Genomic DNA, 24655 nt, shown 5'->3' with positions numbered 1-24655 from the left:
TTCTTTATTAGCTATGAGACTTTGGGCAAGTTACTTAGCCTGAGAAGCCATATATATATATATATATATATATATATATATATACTTTTAAATATACTCCCATATATAAAATAAAAATTATTACAATACCTACCACATAAGGTTTTGAAAGGAATAAGTGAGATGATCCAGATGAAGAAATTTTCATGGTTCCTGTCATGCAGTATGTCCTTGTGTAATATACATGTTAGATATTACTAATTTTAAAAAGTTTCCAAACTTAATTAAGTCACCCTTTGTATATACCAAAAACTAACGTGGGGGGTGGGGGCTGGGGTGGGGAGAGATGGTTAGTTTAGAGAGAAATGAGGGAGCTGGCAGTATATCTTCAGACTTATGTTAAAGAATTCTAATTAATTGTTTTCCTTCCCATCTTCAACCCCGATTCCCACAAGGACCAGGGTGGGGCTTTGCCTCTGGGTTTGATTCTTCAGTAAAACACTCTGATGAGGTGAAGTCTTTCTTTCTTTAGGAATTCCTTCAATAAATCCTTTCTGAGCACCTTTGACCTAGAACCTTTCTGAACTCCTTCCCACTGGGGATGGGGAATAGGGCAAGGGCCTAACCGGTCATTGAGAGCTCCGTGGGTCCAGGGCCATTGTAAAACATGGTTCTCAGCCATAGCTGTGGCTCAAGGGATCAGATAGAATTGGGTAAGGGCACGATTGTCAATTAAAAGAATAATATCTTCATCCAGGAGAAGCAGAAGAGATATCTAACACAGGTGTCAAGGTCCAAGGTACCAGAGGGCCTTAGGAAGGTCAGAGAGTTGGTGGAGAAGAAACACCCAGAATATATGTTGTTGCTGCAGCTGGCTGTTACATGCTTGTTTTGTGTGGAAGAGAGGGCTACCCTGAAAGGACTTCTTTTGAAAGATTTCACATGCCACCAAGAACACAGATATTTACACAACAGGTCTAGGATGGACTGTACAAGATGTAGTTTTAGAGGTGTTACAGGGCTACAGGGCAGAGAGATAAAGACAAAAAAGGCCAGCTCAAGGGAAGGGAAAGGGGTGAATTTGGAACAGTGTTCCAAAGAAAATGGCATGACATTTCAATGGGTTTCACACTGCTTCCTGTAACCTCTAGCTCTCTCAACGCATACTTTGAAGAATCAAATACAAGAGACCTCAAGAGATTATCTGGTTTAGACCTCTGTTTTCAAAGGCTGTTTACCCCCATTTTATAGATAAAGTTGCTAAGGCCCAAAGAAACACAGGAAATGGTAGTGGGGAGAAAATAACGTAGATCTTTCTGCTTCTTAATATTCTCCACTTCTAGGCAGGATGAATAAGGAGGAAGTAGAATTTTTATTTTCATTTTAATTGCTAGGTCCTTTGTATTAGTTAAAAATCAGTTGAAAGTGACAAAAATCCAGGGCGCCTGGGTGGCTCAGTCGATTAACCATCCGATTTTGGCTCAGGTCACGATCTCATGGTTCATGGGTTGAAGCCCTGCATTGGGCTCTGTGCTGACAGCTTAGAGCCTGGAGCCTGCTTCGGATTCCGTGTATGTCTCTCTCTCTCTCTCTGCCCCTCCCCCCGTTTGTACTCTGTCTCTCTCTCTCTCTCTCAAAAATAAATAAAAACCTTTTTTTAAAAAAAGAAAGTGACAAAAATCCAAGTAACAATGGGTTAAATAGACAGAAATCTATTCCTGTCGTGTGTTAAAGAAATCTAGAGATACTTGTACACAAATGTTCAAGGCAGCACTATTTAAAAATTGTCAAAAGATAAAAACAACCCAAATGTCCATTAATAGCTGAATAAATAAACAAAATACGGTTTGTACATACAAGGAACTATTGTTCAGTCATAAAAAGGCACAGAATAGTGATACATGGTACAATGTGGATGAATCCCCCAAACATATGAAGCGAAAGAAACCAGATGCGAGTGGTCATATGGGATAAAATTCCATTTATATGAAGTGTCCCTAATAGGAAAATCTATACAGAATGAAGCAGACTGTGGCTTCTAGGGGCTGAAGGAAGGGAGAATGGTGCTGCTTAATGGCAGTTTCCTTTTGCAACAATTAATCTATCTTGGAACTACATAGAGGTGATCGTTTCACAACCTGGTGAATGTACTAAATGCTACCGGATTGTATAATTAAAAATGGTGAATGGCTAATTTTATGTTATATGAATTTTGCATCAGTTAAAAATAATAATAAAAGAAATCCAGAGCGGGGAAATTCAGAACTGGTAGGCAGGTTTATGACAACCTCAGGGATCCAGGCTCCTTCTATTTTGTAGTTCTGCCATCTACAGTTTTCACGTCTACCTCATGGTTTAAAATGGCTGCTCAAACTCCAGTGATTACAACTGCATTCCAGCTATCTGGAAGGAGAAAATAACAAAGAAGTGGAATGAGAGAAGGAACCCGAAGAATGGCATATAAATTGAGATTTGAAGAGTGGAGTACAGGAATTAGCCAAGGGAAGAGCTTTCCAGAAGAAAGACTGGAAGAGTGAACGTCTCAGGTGCTGGGAGAAGTCCAGTGAAGCTGGCATGGGGGGAGTGAGGGGGAGAGGGAGACACAGACTGAATTATCGAGCCTGCCATCAGCCCTGTCTGGCTCTGGAAAGCTGTTATCTTTCCACTCCCCATCCAAGTTCTTGTCATCCAACCACACCATATTCCTGAGCTGTAAGGAAGTGGATTCAATAAAAACAATCACACGAGAGAAGAGTCTCTAGATGGCCTTTGGTACACATAAAAGCACATGTTTTATCTTCCAGTCAAGGACTTCTTGAAATTATTTAACTCTCAAAGACAGCTGCCGAGGACCCCATGACTCAAGGGTCCTCTCCTGCCTCCTGACAGCGTGTTTTACTGCTGCCCTTGCAGAGGTCTTCTCCATTGTCTCCTTCCTTCCATGACCTCATTCTCAGTGCCAATGAGAGCCAAGGTAAATCGCGTAGACTTATAGCCAGGGCAGCTGCTGAGATGTGAACTGGTTATTTGTCTCCCGAGGCCCCAGGGGACAGCATTTGGTAGAACAGGGAGGAGGTAGCTGTTGCCCTGGTCACCAGTGCCCATGGCTCTCTAGATTTTGGCTTTGATAGGAGGCGGGATTTTATGTGCCAAGGAGCACAGCTGGGGCCAGCCTGCCCCAGCGGAACCTCGCATGCCTAAATAAAGAAGGAAACTGCTGTGCTCAGCTGGGGCTCCAGAATGCTTTGGCATGCCCTGAAGATGCCACAGTTTGCTGTGATGACCGAGAATGGCAGAGCTGGAGGACCTGAGTCTCGGAGAGGTGAGGCCACTTTCCCAGGGGCAGACACTGAAATTAGAAACAACCTGGTCAGCTCAAGGGTTGCAGGTCAGATCCTTAATTGTCTTGTGGCACTAACCCAAGAGGACTCCTTCCAAATTGCTGCATTTTGACCAGGAAAGCTGAGGACAGAGAGGAGACGAGAATGCAAAGATTAGTAGAGAATGAGGACTTTAATACCACTGTATCTATGAGTGTTTTCCTCCGGGCTCTCATCTGGGAATAACTCCCAGTAGTTAGTAGTTGACTTCTAACTACGTGCTTGACTCTGAGGGCATTACATGTTTGAACTGATTTTGTCATTGCCCCAATGCTGTAAGGTAGTATGATTGTCTCATCTCACAGGTGAGAAACTGAGGCTCTAAGAGGTGACATAATTTGTCCAAAGTCACCCAGATATTAAGAGACAGAGCTAATATCAAAACCCAGTGATGTCAAGGTTCGTGTTCTTAGTCAATATCCTTTACTGTTTCCCTTTAAACTCTGCTAGCCAGCGTTTCCCTGTTCAGGCAGATGCAGAATCATTTTTCAAGCACAGGAGAAGATGTGAAGAAATCACCAGATCCCGATTTGATTAAAAACAGAAGCAAGGTAGCTGAAGACATGAGATGCTCAGCTGAAGACTGGCTGTAGACAGAGAGGGGAGGAGGAGCAGAACTTTCTACCTCTCGCCATCTTACAGGGGTCTACAAATCTGATATAGACTGAGTAGTTTTCATTTGCCCCTGCAAATCCACTCTCCACTCAGTCTCTCTGGGCCTGGTGAGCCTGGCCTCTGAGGACCCCATCAACCCTCTGGCTCCCAGTTGAGTTTAGCAAATGGGAGACACTCTCAGGAGATCCAGGGACAAGAGAGAGACATCCCGGTGTTTATTCCCTGTTCCCTCCCCTCAGGGCTGTTGGTTGGTTTGCAGTGGCTGTATTCCGCTACCCAAGGCGTCAGCTCCTATCAGGTAGCTCTCTGGTTAAGCCACGGCACAACTCTGGCTTCCTCTAAGGACACTGGTACCAGCTGCCAGTGCTTCACCATCCCTTGTCTGTGTCCCTTAGCTCCATCCATACCTTTGTTACTAATTCCTTCATCAGACTCTTGTCAATGAATCCCATTCAGAGGAGCCATTTCTTTCACGTTAGGACCCAGGGTAATTCAGTGCTAGAGTTTTAAGTCTGAAAGGCATGTCAAAATGGTTCTCAAACCTTCATTTTTACCTGCACAAGCCTAGTAAGAGCAATGATGGTAAACCCCATAAGGTTCTAGAAGGCCATGGAACCCTGCCTGCTCATTCTTCCACAAAATGCACTCCTCTTACTTGCCTCTCCACACCTGCTCCTTGAACTCCCAGGTTGCAGGGAGCACACCCCATAACCAGCTGACCTAATCCAAATCCCTCGCTCACATGAAGAGAGGCAGTTGGCAAGGTTTCCAAAGTGTCCTTTGTTGGCCTGAGTGGGTCTGATTTATGTCCTGGGCCTTCATCAACAGTTTGCCTCAATATCTTCCAAAGTGTAAAGTCCCGTAAATCTTCCCTGGGAGCGACAATTCGACTGCCAGCCCGTGTTATACAAACACACAGAAATGTCATTAAGGCAACAAACAGCCCCACTGGCCTCAGTAGAGGCCTTTTCTGCCAGGCTCAAGTTACCTAAAATCAATATTTGAACAAGGACAAAACCACATGTTTTCAAAACCAAATTAGAGGGGTCTAATACCAGCTCTGGAGATGTGGTTACATCACGCGCCTTCCAGCGGGTCCCCTGGGGCTCTGCCTTTGGACTTGACCAGGCTGCACAGGCTCCCACCCGCTTACAGTCACTGGACTTACTTATCCTGAGCATCTGACCTCACCAGACAGGTGATGCCTGGGACAGAATGAGCCAGACATAGGAACGTTCCAGAGCCAGAGATGGGAACTCGAGTTTACAAAACAAAGGAAGTTGGGTACGTTCTTTCATGCATTCCTCAAGCATTGATTCAGGATCTGTACCAGGCTCTATGCTGAGGTCTGAGAGTCCCAGAGTGAGTAAAATCATGGGTCTCTGCTCTCAGGAAACTCATACTATGGCATGAGAGGAAGAGGAGACAATAGGTCACTTTAAGGCCAAAGGACAAGTACTAGCGATGATGCGAGTTAAGGGAGCTTTGGAGGCACATGATGGGTAACCCAGGGGCCCTTTGGGGGCCTGTCAGAGAAGCTTCCAACGACAGATACGCTAACGGTGCTCCTAACCTATGTTTCTGACTTTGTTTGCCCTGGGAGTGGGGCAGATGCAATGAGAGAAAACTCTGCCTTCTGCCAGAAGGGAAAAGTATGGGAGGAAGAGTTCTATTCCCTCCCCGGAAGAGTGCTTATCTGAGTGGAGGAGTAGGTTTGACACACGCCCACCTCAGCCTTTGTGGCTCCTGTCTGTCTTTTTCAGAACCAGCCTGTCTAGGGTCAGGCCACCGCCACCACTCAGTCTCTGCTTGAGCGTGGGGTAAGGGTGGGCGGGGCTTCTGCAGCTGGGCCTGGCTGTGGACACCTGCCATGGTGGGGGACAGCCTTGCTCAGAAGGTAGAAGGAAGGCCTTGTGCCTGCACATCTGAAGCCCTGTCACACCAGCAATAGAGCCAGCACCTTGCTTTCTATCTGCCTCCCGTGTCTCTATGAAGGGACGATTCTTTTTTTTTTTTTTTTAATTTTTTTTTTCAACGTTTTTTAAATTTATTTTTGGGACAGAGAGAGACAGAGCATGAACGGGGAAGGGGCAGAGAGAGAGGGAGACACAGAAACGGAAATAGGCTCCAGGCTCTGAGCCATCAGCCCAGAGCCTGACGCGGGGCTCGAACTCACGGACCGCGAGATCGTGACCTGGCTGAAGTCGGACGCTTAACCGACTGCGCCACCCAGGTGCCTGAAGGGACGATTCTTAACCACTGGTCCCTTCCAAGACGAAGAACACGTGAGGGGGCTCGTGGTATATTACTAATGAAACGGTAGCATACAGAATTGTCTTTCCCATATTGTGTTTAGAAAATAAGTAAAATTGCCAATATATGAACAATGATTGTATTTACATGTGATGATACAAGGTTTTCTTCTGTTTTTACTGTTTATTTTTCAGAGAGGGAGAGAGAGGGCGAGCAGGGGAGGGGCAGAGAGAGAGAGGGACAGAGGATCCAAAGCCGTCTCTGCCGGTAGCAGTGAGCCTGATGCGGGGCTCGAACTCATGAACCATCAGATCATGACCTGAGCCAAAATTGCATGCTCAACCGACTGAGCCACCTAGGCACCCCAGGTTTTCTTTTGTTTTTAAAGATATTTTCCCTTTTTTTTCCTAATGAGTCTGTGCTATGTTTGATCCTGGGAAAAAGGGGAATAAATCCATGCAATAAAATGTTCTTTTAAATCTTACTAAAATTATGAGGGAAAGCTGTAAATCCAGGCAAAGATGTAGGGTTTCCAGGCTAAAGCAATTAAGAGGTGGCCATGAGGGGCGACTGGGTGGCCCAGTCGGTTAAGCACCCGACTTCAGCTCAGGTCATGATCTCACAGTTCATGGGTTCGAGCCCCACATCAGGCTCTGTGCTGACAGCTCGGAGCCTGGAACCTGCTTTGGATTCTACATCTCCTCGCTCTCTCTGCCTTTTTCCTGTTCACACTCTCTCTGTCTGTCTGTCTCTCTCTCTCAAAAATAAACATTAAAAAAAAAAAAAGAGGTGGCCATGAGAGTAGGCACTGCCCATTGTCATTTTCTTGTAACTTGCTAAGCAACTTTGTGTCCGGTGTGCAGTGCTGTAGGGAGAATAGATACTACCTCCTTAGGATAGTATTCTAGGCCCTCCATAGTCGCGGGAGCCTGCCATCTGTGCTCGTCGTTTGCCCGGCTCCACTGCGCCCTGTGACACATCTTTCCTCAACAAGCAAGCTCTACCATGTCTCTATGCCTGTGCATACAACCTGCTGGAAATGCCTTTCCCTCACCCCCACGAGGAAGATGTGACCTTCCTTTCAGACTCAGCTTTAGTAGCCCTTTTCCCAGGACCCCTTCCCTGGTTTTTCCTACATTCCCCAGGCAAACTGGACATGTTCTGCTCTCCATGCTTGTTTAGAATTTAGCTATGAAATACTTGGCACTTTACGCCGGAACTGCTGATGTACTTACCTGTCTCTCGCTGGCATAGGAACCGCCTTCTGTTCACTCTCTTGTTTCTTTAACTATTTATTTCATTCAACTAACACTGACTGAGCTCTACTACCCGCCAGGTTCTGGGCACTGGGGGTCCAAAAAGGAAAAGACAAAGATGCCCCCTCGAAGGGACTTATGGTCTAACAGAAAAAATTAATATTTCTCTTCCACAAAGTAAGGGATGTAAGGGAGAAAGACAGTCTTCATGGAGGAACATTTCATTTCAACTTAGTGGTGAAGGGTAGGTAGAATTTAACCAAGCAGATTTTTTTTTTAATTTTCAAAGAAAGAAAACAAGAAAGAAAGAAGAGAAAGAAAGAAAGAAAGAAAGAAAACAAAAGAAAGGAAGGAAGGAAAGAAGGAAGGAAAGGATGGAAGGAAAGAAGGAAGGAAGGAAAGAAGGAAAGAAGGAAGGAAGGAAGGAAGGAAGGAAGGAAAGAAAGAAGGAAGGAAGGAAAGAAGGAAGGAAGAAAGGAAAGAAGGAAAGAAGGAAGGAAGGAAGGAAAGAAGGAAGGAAGGAAGGAAAGAAGGAAGGAAGGAAGGAAGGAAAGAAGGAAGGAAGGAAGGAAGAAAAGAAGGAAAGAAGGAAGGAAAGAAGGAAAGAAGGAAGGAAGGAAGGAAGGAAAGAAGGAAGGAAGGAAGGAAAGAAAGAAGGAAGGAAAGAAGGAAGGAAGGAAGGAAGGAAAGAAGGAAGGAAAGAAGGAAGGAAAGAAGGAAGGAAGGAAAGAAAGAAGGAAAGGAAGGAAGGAAAGAAGGAAGGAAGAAAGGAAGGAAGGAAGGAAGGAAGGAAAGAAGGAAGGAAAGAAGGAAGGAAGGAAGGAAAGAAGGAAGGAAAGGAAGGAAAGAAAGAAGGAAGGAAGAAAGGAAGGAAGGAAGGAAGGAAAGAAGGAAGGAAGAAAGGAAGGAAGGAAGGAAAGAAGGAAAGAAGGAAGGAAGGAAGGAAAGAAGGAAGGAAAGAAGGAAGGAAAGAAGGAAGGAAGGAAGGAAAGAAGGAAGGAAGGAAAGAAGGAAGGAAAGAAGGAAAGAAGGAAGGAAGGAAGGAAAGAAGGAAGGAAAGAAGGAAAGAAGGAAGGAAGGAAGGAAAGAAGGAAGGAAAGAAGGAAGGAAGGAAGGAAAGAAGGAAAGAAGGAAGGAAGGAAGGAAAGAAGGAAGGAAAGAAGGAAAGAAGGAAAGAAGGAAGGAAAGAAGGAAAGAAGGAAGGAAAGAAGGAAGGAAGGAAGGAAGGAAGGAAGGAAGGAAGGAAGATCAATCCAGGCAGAATAAATAGCAGCAGAGAGGCTTAAAATGGCCCATCTTATGTAGGCACTCTGAGGTGATTCCAGGTGAAGTGAGAAGAGAAGGAGGAGAAGCCTTGGAGTAAGGGGTAGGTCTGTGTCCAGTGTGGCGAGCTGTGTGTGCTGGGATAGGAAACTGTGCTTTTTTCAGTGACCCAACGTTATTGAAAGCTTGCAGAATCCTCATCAGATTAGTGAGCTAGGAAGATTATTCATCTCTGTGTTCTGAGTGCCGAGAATAATAGAAGCTTAAGAAACATTTGGTGCTGAATCTGAATGTCTCCGCCTATTCTAAGACAGAGGCCAGGCTACCTGCCAAGGGAAGGAGAAACACTCAGCTCTGGTGGCATCAGAACTACAGGCAGTTCTTGCCTTCAAAAACTTGAAGTCCATTCAACAAGCTGCTTAGTTAATGCCCATTCCTCAGTCCTTACTACTATTACCTAGACTGTGTGCAAATCAGGGGAGCACAGCAAACACCTTTCCTTTCCCTCTCCCACTCTGTCCATCAGTTACCAAGACCTGTGATTTCCATCTAACTTCATCCCTCAGATCAGCCCTTTCTCAGCAACAGGCTAGACCTACCAGACTTAAGGTCTCTGTGAGAGGCAGCTTCTGAAGAGGCTCTCTGTGATCCCTGTACTAGCTGGCTAGGTCTGTTATAGCAAAGCACCACACAAACTGAGTGGTTTAAGCAACAGAAAATTATTGTTCTACAGTTCTGGAAGCTAGAAGTCTGAGATCAGGGTATTGGCAGAGTTGGTTCCTTCTGGGGGCTGTGAAGGATAGTCTGCTCCAGGCCTCTCCCCTTGTAGATGGCTGTCTTAATGTTCACACAGTGTTCTCCTAGTGTGCGTATCAGTCTCCAAGTTTCCCCTTCCTATAACGGTACCAGTTATACTGGATTATGGCTCACCTAAGAGACCTCATTTTAGTTTTATTTCCTTGGTAAAGACCCTATCTCTAAATAAGTCATACTCTGAGGTACTAAAGGTTAGGACTTCAACATATAAATTTGGGGATGACACGATTCAACTCATAACATCCCATTGGTATTTCAGCCCTTATGTAATCCTCTCCCCTTGAGTGTTGGCTGGACCTACTGACTTGTTTCTAAAGAACAAAAGACAACAAAAGGATCGGGTGTCACTTCTAACATTAGGTTACGAAAGAGTGTGACTTTTGACTTGTCGTTCTCTCTCTGGTCCTTCTTACTTGCTTAGATAAAGGAAACTGCCATGTTGTCAGCTGCTCAACAGAAAAGTCAATGGCAACAAACTGAAGGCAGCCTCCGGCCAATAGTCAGCAGGGAGCTGAACCCTGCCAACAACCATATGAGTTAGGTTGGATGACACTCCTCTCTGAGTTGAGCCTCAGTTGACTGTGACTCTAGCTAACACCTGACCACAAATTTGTGAGAGACCCTGAAATGGAGGGCTAGCTGAGCCATCCTTGGATAAGTCATGCCTAGAGGAATACTGGTGTTTCAAGCCACTAAGTTTTGGGGTCATTTGTTATGCAGCAATAGCCAATTGATAGATTCTCTATTCCCTCAGACTGGACCTCTTTCTGTCCACCTCCTCCCTGCACCCTTTGTGACTTCCCTAAATGTAAATATGACTGTGAAATTTCCCCAATTAAAAATCTGCTATGGTTCCCCCATTGCTCTCAGGATAAAATTCAAATTCTTTAGCACTTCCAGGCCCCATCTTTACATGCAGGCTCTGGAAGTCTTTGATAGAATGTCATTTGCCTTAAAGAAGCCAGAGTTGGGTTCCAATTCTGGCTGTGCTACTTACTGTTGGTGTGGCCTCTGCGGTCGGCCCCCTCATCTGCAAAATCAGGATATGAATTTGTTATTTAACCAACACTTATTCAAAGCTCACTCCATATAGGATCTGTGCTAGGTACAAAAAACACAATTAAAAATAAGAAATGGTCCCTGCCTCCAAGGACCAAAAAACAAATTTTTAACAACTGCAGATGTGACACATACCATGATGAAAGAAGCATCAGGAATTAAAAGTTAATATGCGCTGAACAGTTCCTGAATACGTGGCACTTTAGATGTACTTACCATGTAATGCCACAGCAGTCCTAGGAGGTATGAACTACTACCTCTACATTACAGATGAGCAAAATGAGGCTGAGAGAAGTCAACTAACTTGCCTAAGATCACACACATAGTAAGTGGAAAGAACAGAGTCAAACCATGGTTTCTATCACTCCAAAGCTCTGTTTCCTACTGTGCTCTGTTCTTTGTTAATGGATGTCATAGGTGGGGTCTCAAGAGACAGACACTGAGACGGATTTGGGATACAAAGGGTTTCTTGGTGATGGACATTTATGTGAGGAAGGAGCAGGACTGGGCAGAAGAAGAAGTTGAACCTCAACACAGACCAACCTGGCAAAGGGCTCTAGACCCAATTGCCAAACAGCGACGTCTTCCATGAGGCTAAAAACGAAGATTCCTTTATGTCGCTGCCTTCCTCAGTACTGATGACTGCAGGGCTATGATTCCCAGGCAAAGTGGTTTTCTACAGCTCAAGCTGACCCTAGGGGAGCTGACAGCTGGAAATGACCTGCTGACCACACTCCTTTCTTGCAGGGGATCTGGGCAGTGGGTCCCTGTGTCTGTCACAAGGAGTGGACACACAACTCTTACAGAAGGGCATGTGAAAGACATCTAGGGGGAGGTGACACCGAATCCTAAAGGAGTTTGCCTAAAGGGAGGGCAGGGGCATTTGGAGCTGCTAGCTAAAATCAGGAGAGAAAAGAAAGGATTAGGGATTGGAATGGAGAGGAAAAGACAGGAAGCAAATAAGAGGATACTTACACCAGCATTTCACCTCCATGGACTTTCTCTGACCATCAGAGTCATGGCAAGATAAAAGGCTTGCCTTTCCCATTGCACCCCGTCCTCATTGAAGTCATTTCCATCAGGGTCTCCTAAGTGCTTCCTAGGGATCTTCTGTCCTGCACAATTCAGGCTTCGTGGATGTGCCTAAAAATGCAGCAAGTTGGGCAGATGGGGGAGCAAATCTGCTCTGTGACCTTCTTGGCAAGGAAGGGGTGCATTAATAAGTAGATGAGCCTAGGAACATAGAACCCTGAGTTAGGAGACAATAGGAAGTCTGTGATCAACATCAGGTAGGACTCTGTAAATAACTGAATCCCAATCAGTGTTTGAGCTCAGGGCCCTGGGATGTGAGAGAGTGAGCAAACATGGGGAGCAAGCAGGAGCATGACAAGGACTGCCGTGCCAGAGGCCGGGGCCAAACCAAGGGGCATTTCATTTATTTATGTATCCACACATCCTGTCTCTCGTTTGTTCATCCAGCCAGCCAGCCAGCCATTCTGCTGTACATTAAATATTTACATGAAAGACAGCGTTTGACTTCCCTCTCGCTTCCTTCTTTTTCCTGCCACCGATCCTTTGCAGAAAAGAGATTATTAGTAAGACGGAGTAAAGACATAAAGGTTGTGTCAGCACAAAAATATATTGAAAGTTGATCAGTATTAGGAAGAGAAATGCTGATTATGCTCATTGATGTTCCACTCTGAATACTTGGAAGGCCTAAGAGCTTTACAGACTTATCATCTCCTAGTAAGGTGCTAGGTTGCCCAAGTTTGGCTCAGATTAGAAGGCTAAGGGCTGTTCTCACCCCTTTGGGTTGCAGCTAAGATTCCAGGCAGGGGATGAGGAAGTACATGCAGGAAATGGGTGGGGAAAAAAAGAACGGGAGAATCAAAGGAGGAAGAAAGGTCCCAGATCCCAAACGTCTGTGTGAGTTGGACTCTGGCATGGGAGATGGTGACCTTTATGTACACTCTGCCATGAAAAGGATTTTCACTTTGATTATGAGAAATACCCACAAGTTCTTCCAGATATTTTGTTCCAACTAGGACCAGCCTTTCCAAGGTACTGGGGACACCAGCATGGATTAAGATGCAATCCCGGCTCAGGATCACTCACATCCTGAGGGAAACAGCAGACAAGCAGAGAAGCATTAACAGAGGACGGTACTGTTGATAAGACAGACACCTCTCCCAGACGTGGACATTCAGGAAGACTTCCCAGGGGGGTGTGATGGCCAAGAGGCTGAAAGATGTGTTGGAGACACCCAGGCAAGGAAGAAGTAACAAGCATTCCAGACAGTAGGATCAACTTGTGAAGAGAGGCATGGCAACTGATGTGTTAGAGAAAAGGTACGAGTGGGAAGGAGACACTGATATTAGGCCCAGAGCTAGATCATGAAGTACCGCGTATGCCAAGATAAGAGATTACACTTTATTCTGAATGCTATAGGGAGCCATTTGAAGAGCATTCCATACAACTATGATCTTGAGTCACTGAGATGGAACTGTTGGAATTTATTGGATGCCTTGAACAGCTTACCTCTGGGTCCTAGGCTCTGATGTCTGGCCTGAAATTCATGCAGCCTTTGGCTTCATTCTCTGCCCTGGGAGCAGGGACTGACACCCCTGGCCCAGATGATGGGCTCATTTCCATGGTATTGGGCCATTGGGTGGAGCCTCTCTAGGTGGGGCCTTCCAGAAATGAGCTGCAGGCCCATGATGTCAGAGGGGTGGGACATGGGGAATGGATGGGGCAGAACAGCTGCTATCACTGTCCCTCCTGTTCCCTCCTGAGAAATCACAAATCAACTCCTTCCTGCAGGCTGCTGATCAAGAAGTCCTTGCACTTCTAGAGCAATTCAACCTTTTGTAAAAACGAATTACTCCTGGAGACTGTAGGGCTGTGAAAAGACCTCAAGCTTTATAGTCAAGTTGATCTAGATTCCCTCTGTTACAAGCTGTGAGAGCTTCCACAAGTTAATTACTTTCTCTGAACCTGAGTTCTTTATCTATAAGATGGAGATAATATCTCTCTTGCTGGGTTATTAGGGGCATCAAATAACAAAATATTTATAAATTGTTGGCAGTATCTATTTAGTTCTGCCCAGATAATTTTCTGCTTATGGAATTTTACTCATTGGTCATCCAGGACCTACTCAATTCAGCTTTCTGCTCTAGTAATAGAAATAGGAAAATATTATGTGAAAATATGAGTTCCATTGACCGAAATAAAACATGTGGCTCATCATGAACTTATGTTGGGAAAATACACCAAGTCAGGCACCATGGATTTATGAAATTGGAATGCAAAGAACCCAGGACTCAAAGCAGCAAGACCTGATTGATCTCCTTTATCCATGCGCTTGGCCAAGTCCCCTCTCTGGAAAATAAAGTCCCTTCTAGACTCGATGGTCCCCAGAACAAGATAATAATTTATTAGACTCCAGTAAGTCACACTTATGAGGGCGTTGAAGAACACCAAAGGGTGTCCCTCCTTTTTTTTTTTTTTTTTTTGTCCCATGTAAGTCCTGTATGTTTCCATCCAGACCTGCTGCTAAGGAAGAAGCAATTCTTCCTCAGAAAAAGAGTTAAAAAGTTCACGCTCCAAGAATGAATCATAAACTATTCCGAGAATGTCAGAGAGAAATATGGCATACCCTGGGGGACCTCCATGAGGTGAGAGAGGAGAACAGCTGGAGTTGCCACAGTCTGAGCCCGAAGTCTCCAGTCTGGATCCAACCATATTAATATGGTGCAATGCCAAGGTGGGACTTCTCTTCCCTTGTTTCTCTCCTTGTCTTTTGCAAACAGGAATCCTTTCAAGGGCACACCCATTGACACAGTCTCTAACTTCTGTTTACTAGATAAGGGAACTACCTTTGGAATCAAACATCTGGATAGCAAACCCAATTCTGCCAATTAATATGTGATTTTTGGCAAGTGAATTCCTTTCTCTGAACTTCAATTTCTTCATCTGCCAAACAGGAATACAAATATCTATTCTCTAAGATTTTTTTTAAATATCTTCAGCCCAACATCCTAGGAGGGGCTCCATCAATGGCAGCTAATATTTTGGAAGAGTGTAGCTGGGTGGAGTGGCCATGTGCTTCTGGATGGCTTAGGCCCTCTCTGAATCATCCTGAGTCCCAATGGATATGTATAAATTACAAGGCTAGCTTTGGTTTCCATCTACAGAGCAGAGGTCTCTAAGGTGCAGGAAGGGCAGAGACTTTTTGCAGCAACATAAAAGGTGAAAGAGAACTTCCAAGAGGCCAAGAGGCCAGGAGATCAGACCTGGCTACCGAGCCTGAATTTGGACGTGTAGCTGAGCCATACTGGAGAGGTGGGGTCTAAGGGGTGGAGTAAGCTGTGCGCGACTCATCCAGTAATCATTCGATAATTCTCTACTGAGCACGTACTGTATGTCAGCCACTGGTTCTGGAAACTAGGGATACAGTAGAGAACAAGCCATTGTCCTTGCTTTCCTGGAGCTGACAGTCTAGTGGAGGAACAAAATAAATAACTAATATCTTTCAGGTAGCCACTTCAGGTAGTACTTCCCTCATTCAGGCAAGTCAACCCCAGGTTTCTGAATGGATGCAGAAGGCTTGATTAGGGCATAGAGACAGCAGCCTCTGTCCCTGGATGGGTATCAGGAGCAGTTCAGTTACTGGTGTTGGAAGCACAGGTTCTGAAGTCAGCGCAGGAGGAAACCTCACTCCACTAGTTATAAACTGTGGGCCTTGGGCACATTAACTGACCTCTTGGAGCTTTAGTCTCCTGCTCTGTAAAAGAGATTAAAATGCAGTTTACCTCTGGGATCACTATGAGGATTAAATGAGATGATAGATGTAAGTGCTTAGCAAAGCACAGAATTCAGAGTGAATACTTAGTAAAGGTAAATCATTCATTAAATTGCTATTATCCTCTGAATAAGCATGGCCAGAATGTGCAGATTCATATGGACTGGGATCCCAAGAAAAAGAGTGACTGGGTGCATGACAAAGACTTTATGACTGAGCCGGGAGCCTAGTCCTAGATCCAGAGATGAGTGCGGGAAGACAAAGGGCACTCAGGGTGCGTGTGAAGGGGGAAGAAAACAGAATCCAATGGTCAATGCCAAGTATGGAACCTGAGCCCAATTGGCAGCTGAGCAAACATAAAGAACTCACAATCTGGGGTACAAAGAGAGAATAGTATTCAAGCCAAAGAGTAGCTAGTAATACCTCATCTGGACTGAACACTTCTGTGTGCCAAGCCCTATGGAAGTGTTTGATATGCATGATGCCATTTAATAATTCAGCAGCTCTCTGTGATGGGCATTACTGTATTTCATTTTTACAAACAAGGAAACTAAGACTCAAAGTGATAGTGACTTACCTAAAGCCAACCAGCCAAGAATTGGTCTTGAACCTGGGTTCAAACCCAGATGTACTTAATGCCAAAGCTGATGTTCTCAGACATAAGGTCATTCTGTTTCTCCCCACACCCACCTGGCCTCCTTCAGTTAGGTTTGTTACCTTCATTCAAGTGACAAACATGTATTAAGCATCACCTGTGGCAGCCATTTACCATGAGTTGACCTGTGTTAGAGTCCTCAATCACTCTTATTAATATCGAGAGGAGGGTGGCACAAAAGAGCCATGCCTCAGGAATCAGACAGATCTGGGTGACTGGTGGGGAGACACTGGGCAGCTTCTGACAGCCCAATTCCTCAAAACTTACCTTCAGAGACATAGAGCTAACACAGGCTTCAGCATGTTGAATTGCTCTGAAATGGTACTGTAGAATGAACCTGGGTCTCTGAGTCAGAAATGCTGGTCGCAGGTCTTGGACTAGTCATTTGGCCTGCCAGATCCTCAGTTTCCTCCACTGCAAAACCAGTACTTAAGACTAGGGCCTGAAAATAAACTTCTGGGATGACAGAAGGACCTTGATTGAGCCTTGAATTAAAATACTTGAGCTCAAATCCCACATCGACTGTAAACCTACTCTGTGACTTTTAGCGATTCAACCTCCTAACCCCAGCTTACCTTAATCCTTGGTTTATTTGTTAAATAGAAATAAATTATCAATCAATATTCAGCATGCCCCTCAAGTAGTGGCTGTTTTCTCTCCCACATCCTTGAATCACTGGGACTGGGACTTGAGATCAATTACGTATCCTCCTTCTTGCATCTAGCTAATGGCTCCTTCCCCCTCCATTCTACTTTACCCCATGTTGGCTGATACATTTCTGGAATCCATTGTATTGTCTTCTGAGGTTCTTTCCAGAGTGTTAGATCTTGTATCACAGGATAGTATTCTTATACCAATACATTTTCAGATCCCACTTTATGTCCTGCCTTCCTTGATTTATCATGCTTTGGATTCAGGTCCAAATGTACCCTCCCAGTTCTTGCTGCTTTGTGCTGTATAGGTCCTTCAGCTTCTTCGGAGTATAGCCCCTCCCCTCCCTTAGTGAGCCCGGCACTTCCTCTGCTTGGTTTTGTTTGGACTTGACATAATTACTGGTCTAATGGTCACGAGGATAAGTGTAGATGAATCCTTGGCAGGGGCATTTTGTCTTGCAAAGCATAGGCTTTTGTATCATCATCAAAGACGGAGCACCATCTTTTAACAAACATGAGTGCACCAATTCTACAGACCAAGAGGGTGTAGAGATATGTGGAGTCTCAAGGTTTCCACATGCAATCAGTGTAGATGTTCCCACCCCAAGTCTCAGGATCCTTTTCATTCCCAATCAGATCTTTGGCCTTGGTTGAGTTGGCTCACTGTGGTTGAGGATTCAGGCTTCTCTAGAGCTCTGCTACCTTTATAAGTAAGTTCTGGGTCTGAGCCTCACTTTTTTTCTGTCTTCTGGCTAAAGTAATTGAGCATCTCCCTGGATGCTCTGATTTTTATGTTTTACCATGAATTGATGATTAAACACTCCAATCCTTCATATATTTTTTCATATATTTTTTAATGCATTAATTGTCCTCAACCATCCAATTCCAATGTCCTTATAATTCCTCTTTCCCCCTAAACCTCTTAAATGGCTGAAATATTGCAATGGCTAGTACATTTCTTTCCACTGGTCTCTCATTCTCTCTATGCACCACTAACTGAAGTGTCTACAACTGTATGGCTGGGGCATGCCAGGGGCTATCAGAGCTCCACATTCCTCTAGCAGTAGGGTTCTCACTGCCCACCAGGATGCCCATTCTAAGTTATCCCCCACAGAAACAAGGAGTCAAGTGTCTGTACCTCTGCTTCAACCAGTCACTGGATGTGGACTGCTCCTAGAGAGTGGGGCAAAATGTCGTCAAGTTAGTTTCTCCTGTTAAGGGCAATTTCAGGAGAGGGATGTAGATGTGGGCCCTCAGCAGCTTCCAGAAGCTGGGGGAATGAGCACCTTGATCCTGATCTGTACCACTCAACTCAACATTTTTTATGATCCCTTGAAATGATAGGAACACTCTTACCACCACCATCCACACTGCATGCGTCTGCTCAAATGTCATCTTTCCAGTGAGTCCTTTCCCTGGTCTCCTCTATTCCTCTTGCCCTTGTTTCATTTTTCTCCCCAGCACTTATCTCCACCTGAAACTCTTGTAGATTATTCATCTCCTATATTCAGATTGCATAGTGTAGACCTATGGTACCCCATCACCTAGAAGAGAGCCTGGTACAAGGTAGTCCCCAACACACATAAATAAAATACCAATATTGATATGTTCCTATTTCATACGCCCACTGAAATTTTAGTAAGGACTAAAATAAGTCTATGGGAAAGAATCAAGCTCACAGTAGACACTCAATGCAAATAAATGTATAAAAATATAAATGTACATAAAGAAATGTTTGTAAATATATGTCTGTAAGTGGCATTGGGATAAGGAAAAAGATCTTTCTTCTTTGCAGAAACACATTGCCATTTGAGCAATTCAGCAGCCAGGGACAGAGACTCAACTTCTTACTCAGGGCTTAAGGGCAGGCCTTTGACTTCTGTAAGGTAGGGAGATTTAGAACTCACTTTTATTTCTTCCAGCACCAGCATTTAATTGCAGACTTAACAGCAGCTCGGGCCTATAAAAGATTCACCTTGTTTCTCTGAATGTATACATTATTTACCATACAGTCTATAAAATATTTACCCATTTCTCAGCCGACTGCACCCTGCTCAGTCTTAACTACCTCATTGCTGTTCGAAGCCGATCAAATAGGCGGCTGGCACCTCTCCAGCAATGGACTGAGCAAGCAGCTGGAAGGGGACCATATTTTATGCATTTGTCAGAGCACATAGCAATCAAGGGTGTTGAAAGCCTTTCTGAAAGTACTAGGGAGGGATGTGGGTCCTTAATCCCTTCCCACCTCCACCCACCCACTCTAAAACATGACTGTCTTTGCCAGACCCAGTACATTCATCTATTTGGGATATACTTACAGAGCACCAATTGTGTCCTATACGCCTCGGGGAGATAGATGGGAATAATGCACATTCCTGTGCCCTTGTTGGGGAAAACAAACCCAATGATAAAGACTCACAGGGAGCAGAGCTCCTAGGTATTGAGCTATCTCCCTGTGTGGCTGGTGTGTATGAAACACATGGCCTTGTAAGCCAGTTTGGGATTGAAACTCTGTCTTAGCCCATCACTTACGAGCATATAACCCTGGGCAAGTTCGCTAAACTCTTTTGCCTCAGGTTCCCCAGGACATCATAGTAGTCCTAATTTCATGGGATTACTGAGCCCGTGGTGCCCAGTTCTTGGAAAGTACTCAGTAAAGGTTAGAGATGAGGAGGAAGAGGGGAGAAAATTCTGAGGACAGTTCTACGTGGTGAATATGTTATGATCCTCACTGTACAGAGGAGACACTGAGATTTAGAAAATTAAGGGGCGCCTGGGTGGCTCAGTCAGTTGAGCATCTGACTTAGGCTCAGGTCATGATCTCAGGGTTCGTGGGTTCGAGCCCTGTGTCAGGCCCTGTGCTGACAGCTCAGAGCCCAGAGCCTGCTTTGGATTCTGTCTCCCTTTCTGCCCCTCCCCTGCTCACACTCTGTCTCTCTCTGTCTCTCAAAAATAAATAAATAAATAAATAAATAAATAAATAATTTTTTTTGAAAAGGGGCACCTGGGTGGCAGAGTTGGTTGTATGTCTGACTCTTGAGATCTTGGCTCAAGTCATGATCTCACCATTCCTGAGTTTGAGCCCCACATCGGGCTCTATGCTGATGGTGCAGAGCCTGCTTGGGATTCTGTCTCTGCTTCTCTCTGCCGCTCTGCAACTTGTCTTCTCTCTCTCTCTCTCTCTCTCTCTCTCTCAAAGTAAATAAATAAACATAAACATTTTTAGAAAATTAAGTAGTGTGCCAAGGTCCGCTTATAATAAGTGGAAGAACCAGGATTCAAGCCCACGTCTGCCTAATTCCACTGTTGGCACATGTGCACACACCCACATTCCCTTATACACACTTATGTGAAAATGTGGCATAACCACCATGTATACCACAGTTTCAGTGATGCTCCCAACTAACCCTCAGTGAGTTTGGATATCCTGTTATTTGCCCTGATGGCATCTCTTTCATGGCAGTTGTCGTGCTCGTAATAATTCATCAACCTGATCATTGTTTGCTGCTGTCTGGGTCCTTCCTTAAGCAATGTGCAGACAGGGGTCGTGTTCGGCAGGTGTTCCCAGTGTCTGGGGAAATGAATGCTCCACACGCACTGTCATTTCTTCTTTGCAACAATGCAAGGATGGGAGCAATATTGTTCTTTCTGTCTTATTGCCAGTGAAACTGAAGCTCAAGGCAACGAAACGACTCATCCAAGAACACACAGCTAAAAAAAAAAAAAAAAAAAAAAAAGGGAGAACTAAGATGTTAACCCAGCTCAGTCGAATTCAGAAGCCAATGTCCCTTCTGTTGGGCTGGTCAGCTCTCTTCTCGAGAAGGGAGAAAGCCAGAGGACAAGGGTAGAGGAACAAACTTCTATGTATGAAAGACCACGGTGGCAGGCATTCTGCTGAAGCTCTTTGTCAACACGATCTCTTTTACTCATGACGAATTTGTGTTCAAAACAACGTTTCTGCTAAAAGAAGTTTTTTGCAAACTCAGTTGCAAACCTTGCTGGCATAAATTGGCAAGGAGGAGAGGAGGCTGGCACTGAGCGGGAAGTGAGTAAGGGTAACGGACAAGGCTACAAAGCCTTTCAATGCAGCTCTTCACTCCAATACTTCATGTCCAGAGAACAAGGCCAGCTCAGGTGTGACTCAAGTCAATGCCAATGTTGGAAGCTTGGTCCAGGGTGAGGAAGACAAGACAAAGCAGATGTTTGACTCCGCTGATTTGACTCTGACTCATGCTGTATTCCCTCCCTGCCATACTAACGCTCCTTCTCTTTGCTTTAAAAAAGAAAACGCAGATACCATTTATCTTCTCAGTTTTTTACATTCGGTGGCTATTTGGTTCTTAATGAACACTACTGGTAGACATATTTGGCACAAAACAAAGTTGATAATGGATAAAACCACACATAGCATGATGTGCTTTTGACGATAAATGAACAGGAATGTCAATTCTTCTTAAACAAGAACAAATTTTCAAATGAATTTTGTGGAAGTAATGCTCACAAAAGAAAACTGGCAGTGGCAGAAAGCTATAATCTGTTCAACTTAACATGGGAAAAATGATGATGGATTAATAAAACATTCATTTTATTTTTAAAAATTTTTAAATGTTTACTTGTTTTTGAGAGAGAGAGAGAGAGAGAGAGAGAGAGAGAGAAAGAGCATGAGTGGGAGAAGCAAAGAGAGAGGGTGATACAGAACCCAAAGCAGGCTCCAGTCTCTGAGCTGTCAGCATAGAGCCCAACGTGGGGCTCGAACCTGTGAACTGCAAGATCATGACCAGAGCCGATGTCGATGCTCAACCAACTGAGCGACCCAGGCTCCCCTAAAATATTCATTTTAGAATTTACAAAAGAAATATTTGATTCTAATAAAATTAAAATGGGAAAATCATAGTGAACTGTGCTACATAAAAATTCAATCAAAAATAAAAAATGGCTCCAGGTACGTGTGTGGCTCAGTCGGGAGCATTCCAACTCTTGATTTTGGCTCAGGTCATGATCCCAGGATCATGGGATAGAGCACCATGTCAGGCTCTGCATGGAGTCTGCTTGGGATTCTCTCTCTCTCTCCCTCTGCCTCTCTTCCCCACTCGTACTCTCTCTCATTCAATTAACAAACAAATAAACAAATAAAATATTAAAATACAAACTGGTTCAATACACTTTGCTCCAGAAAAGAAATGTTTGACCTTACATTCATGTGAATATAATATAGATTAAAATAGTTGTTTCATGTAGTCACAGTTGAAATATCTTTAGGATTAAATCCAAGGTCTCCAAGCATCCTATTCATCACAGTCTAGTGCTGTGAGGGGACATTGTCTCTCTCATCTTTACAACACTTTGTCATAAGGTTGCAATCCTCCAATTTTTAGATGAGGAAATGGAAATTCAGAAAAAGTGAGCAATTCGTCCTGGGTAATACATGATTTAGTGCCAGGGACAGCACTATTTTTTGATTAAACCACAATAGTCTCATCAGAGTGAGGGTCACCTAGACTTCCCTTGCTGGAATTCAGGACATTTTACGAGGGGTGGGGTAACTTCTATCTTCTCCTCCTCTCCAGCCAGTAGGGTGTGGCTGTGCCTTTTTCAGGGTGAAAATGTTGAGACCCCAGGAAAGCAATCAACTAGCCTATGGTTTCAAATTGCATAAAAGACCAGGCCTTGGGCACCTGGGTGGCTCAATCAGTTTAGCATCGGACTTCAGCTCAGTGCATAATCCCACAGTTTGTGAGTTTGAGCCCCGCATCGGGCTCTGTGCCAACAGCTCAGAGCCGGGAGCCTGCTTCGGATTCTGTGTGTGTGTGTGTCTCTCTCTCTGCCCCTCCCCTGCTCTACTCTTTCTCTGTGTCTCTCTCTCAAAAAAAGGAATAAATGTAAAAAAAAAATGTTTTTAATAAAAAATAAAAGACCGGGCCTTTCCTGATCCCGAGTCTACCATTCTCTTTATTCTATGAAATGACCTATAGAATAATGCCATTTTTACAAAGTAACTAGAAGCAGAGAGCTCTTTGACCCAGGACGAGTAGAGTTGTGTGGCATGTGAAGTGATTTATTCATGGCTGATAGCATTCAGGGAGTTTTTCTCCAGGCCACCAATCCTCCTCCACCCCCACCCCTGTCCCAAGTAAAACTATCCTTCAAAGATGCCCTAAAGAATATATCCTTCAAAAAAGAGCCCATGGCTCTTGTACTTACTATTTAACTCTCAGAGAGTGAAGAGAAGGGGCCTAGCTTGGTCATTTCCAACATTATATTAATGTTTCCCCTCACCCCTGGTTTCTCACAAGGGGAATCTCTCCCATCCATTCGATGGCTATCTAAATTGAGGGGTTATGAAGCAGAGAACTGAACACGTTTCAGGAAAGAAATGAAATATTTCTAGTGTGATTTCCATTTGTTTATGTCCAAATCAATAAAATCATACTGAACTTCATTTCATGAGCCTGGCATGACACTTAATGTTCTGTAATAGAGGAGCAATCTTATAGGACATCTTAGGGGACCATCTAGTCTGGTTTGTCGAGGGCTGCAGGGTTTTCCGGGATGCAGATCTTTCTGTTTCAAATCAGACACAGTGTTAGGCAAACCTGGATGGTAGCTTCCTCTACTTGTTCACCATGGTATTGCTAGCACACAGGCCAGCACTTGGCACGCAATGAACCTCTCCTATGCCCACTAGATTTCTCAATGCCTTGACTTCCTTCCCTGAAGAATGGAAACAAAGGGGACTAACATTTGTCCTGTCTCATTCACAGGGTTATTATTCTGTGTAGTAATGTTGAGGGAGGACTGTTATTGCTACCTTTTTATTATGCCTCGCCAAGTCAAAGAGAATTTAAATAATCTCTGAAAAATACAACCCAGAGCATCAGCTTCTTGAGCCTGGAACCATGTCTTATTGTAGTGAAGCACACAACACAGGGCCTGGCAGAAAGATGATGCCCCAAACCCTGGACAGATAAATGAAAGAATGAATAAGTGGATAGTTAGATGAGTAACTATGAGAATGAGCATAAAGTGATTAAATTAACTAAATTTGCAGGATTCTTCTCCGAGCCAGGGTTTTACTTAATCCAACCCCTGCATTTTTTTTTTTTTTTTTTTTTTTTAGAGCCCACAGTCAAACAACTAATTCTCATCATGGTCAAGATTAAATCCGGGTCATCTTAATATATTAAAATATGGTTAAAAATTCCAACTAATTTTACTCATTTTCTCCAATGACATTCTCCTAGCTCACAAAACTAGTTTAAGCTGCAGTTCATAGCTCTTCTCCCAACAAAGCTGGAGGGCTTCTCCAATAGCAGAGCAGTTTGGTTTGAGTCTCATGACATGCCTCGTCTCTGCTCTCATTCAGTTATCGGTGAGCTTCAGTGATAGCTTGAAAGGAAGTCCTGTGGAGCTGGATGGGGTTGTCCATCAGCCTAGGTCATCAAAAGTCATTACCACCAGCATGAGGAAATTACAAGTTTGTTGTTCCAGAAGACTGAGCAAAGCAGGCCAGAACTCTCAACCTGCTTTCATCCTTGTTTTCTCCTCTGCCTTTCCAGATCCTAGCTCCTTCTAGGCCCCAGTCAAATTTATCCTATCTCTTTGGCTTTTGTCATAGTTGAGATTCCATTAGGACAAGGACTTGCTTTATTCATCTCTAGATCCCAGCACTTAGCAAAGTGCCTTGTACAGAGTAGGAGCTCAGTAGATACATGAATGAATGAATGAATGAATGAATGAATTTTTTGCCTTAAAGTTCCAGAAGCTCCCAAAATTACAACTTCTGTGCCTAGGTTAAAGTGTGGTTTCAACAAATATTGAATAAATGTGTGAAATAATGAATGAATGAATGAATAAATGAATGATATGAATAACTACCATGAATGGACTACTGATTATGTGCAAGGCACTAGCTAACAACATTTTAT

At 44.1% G+C, this 24655-nt stretch overlaps 1 long non-coding RNA gene across 1 annotated transcript; it reads right to left on the bottom strand.

Moving 5' to 3' along the window:
* Positions 1-2764: 2764 nt before the first annotated feature.
* On the bottom strand, positions 2765-11885 carry LOC125173791 (uncharacterized). Its single transcript, XR_007155152.1, has 3 exons — positions 11597-11885; positions 10560-10592; positions 2765-3441 (listed from the first exon to the last, which is right to left on the bottom strand). It is a non-coding gene; the product is annotated as an uncharacterized LOC125173791 (long non-coding RNA).
* Between the last annotated feature and the right edge of the window lie 12770 nt (positions 11886-24655).

The sequence above is a fragment of the Prionailurus viverrinus genome, chromosome C1, assembly GCF_022837055.1.
Source record: "Prionailurus viverrinus isolate Anna chromosome C1, UM_Priviv_1.0, whole genome shotgun sequence".
Taxonomy (NCBI): domain Eukaryota; kingdom Metazoa; phylum Chordata; class Mammalia; order Carnivora; family Felidae; genus Prionailurus; species Prionailurus viverrinus.
Note: the sequence above shows the minus strand (reverse complement) of the source record. Positions and strands in the feature narration are given on the sequence as shown.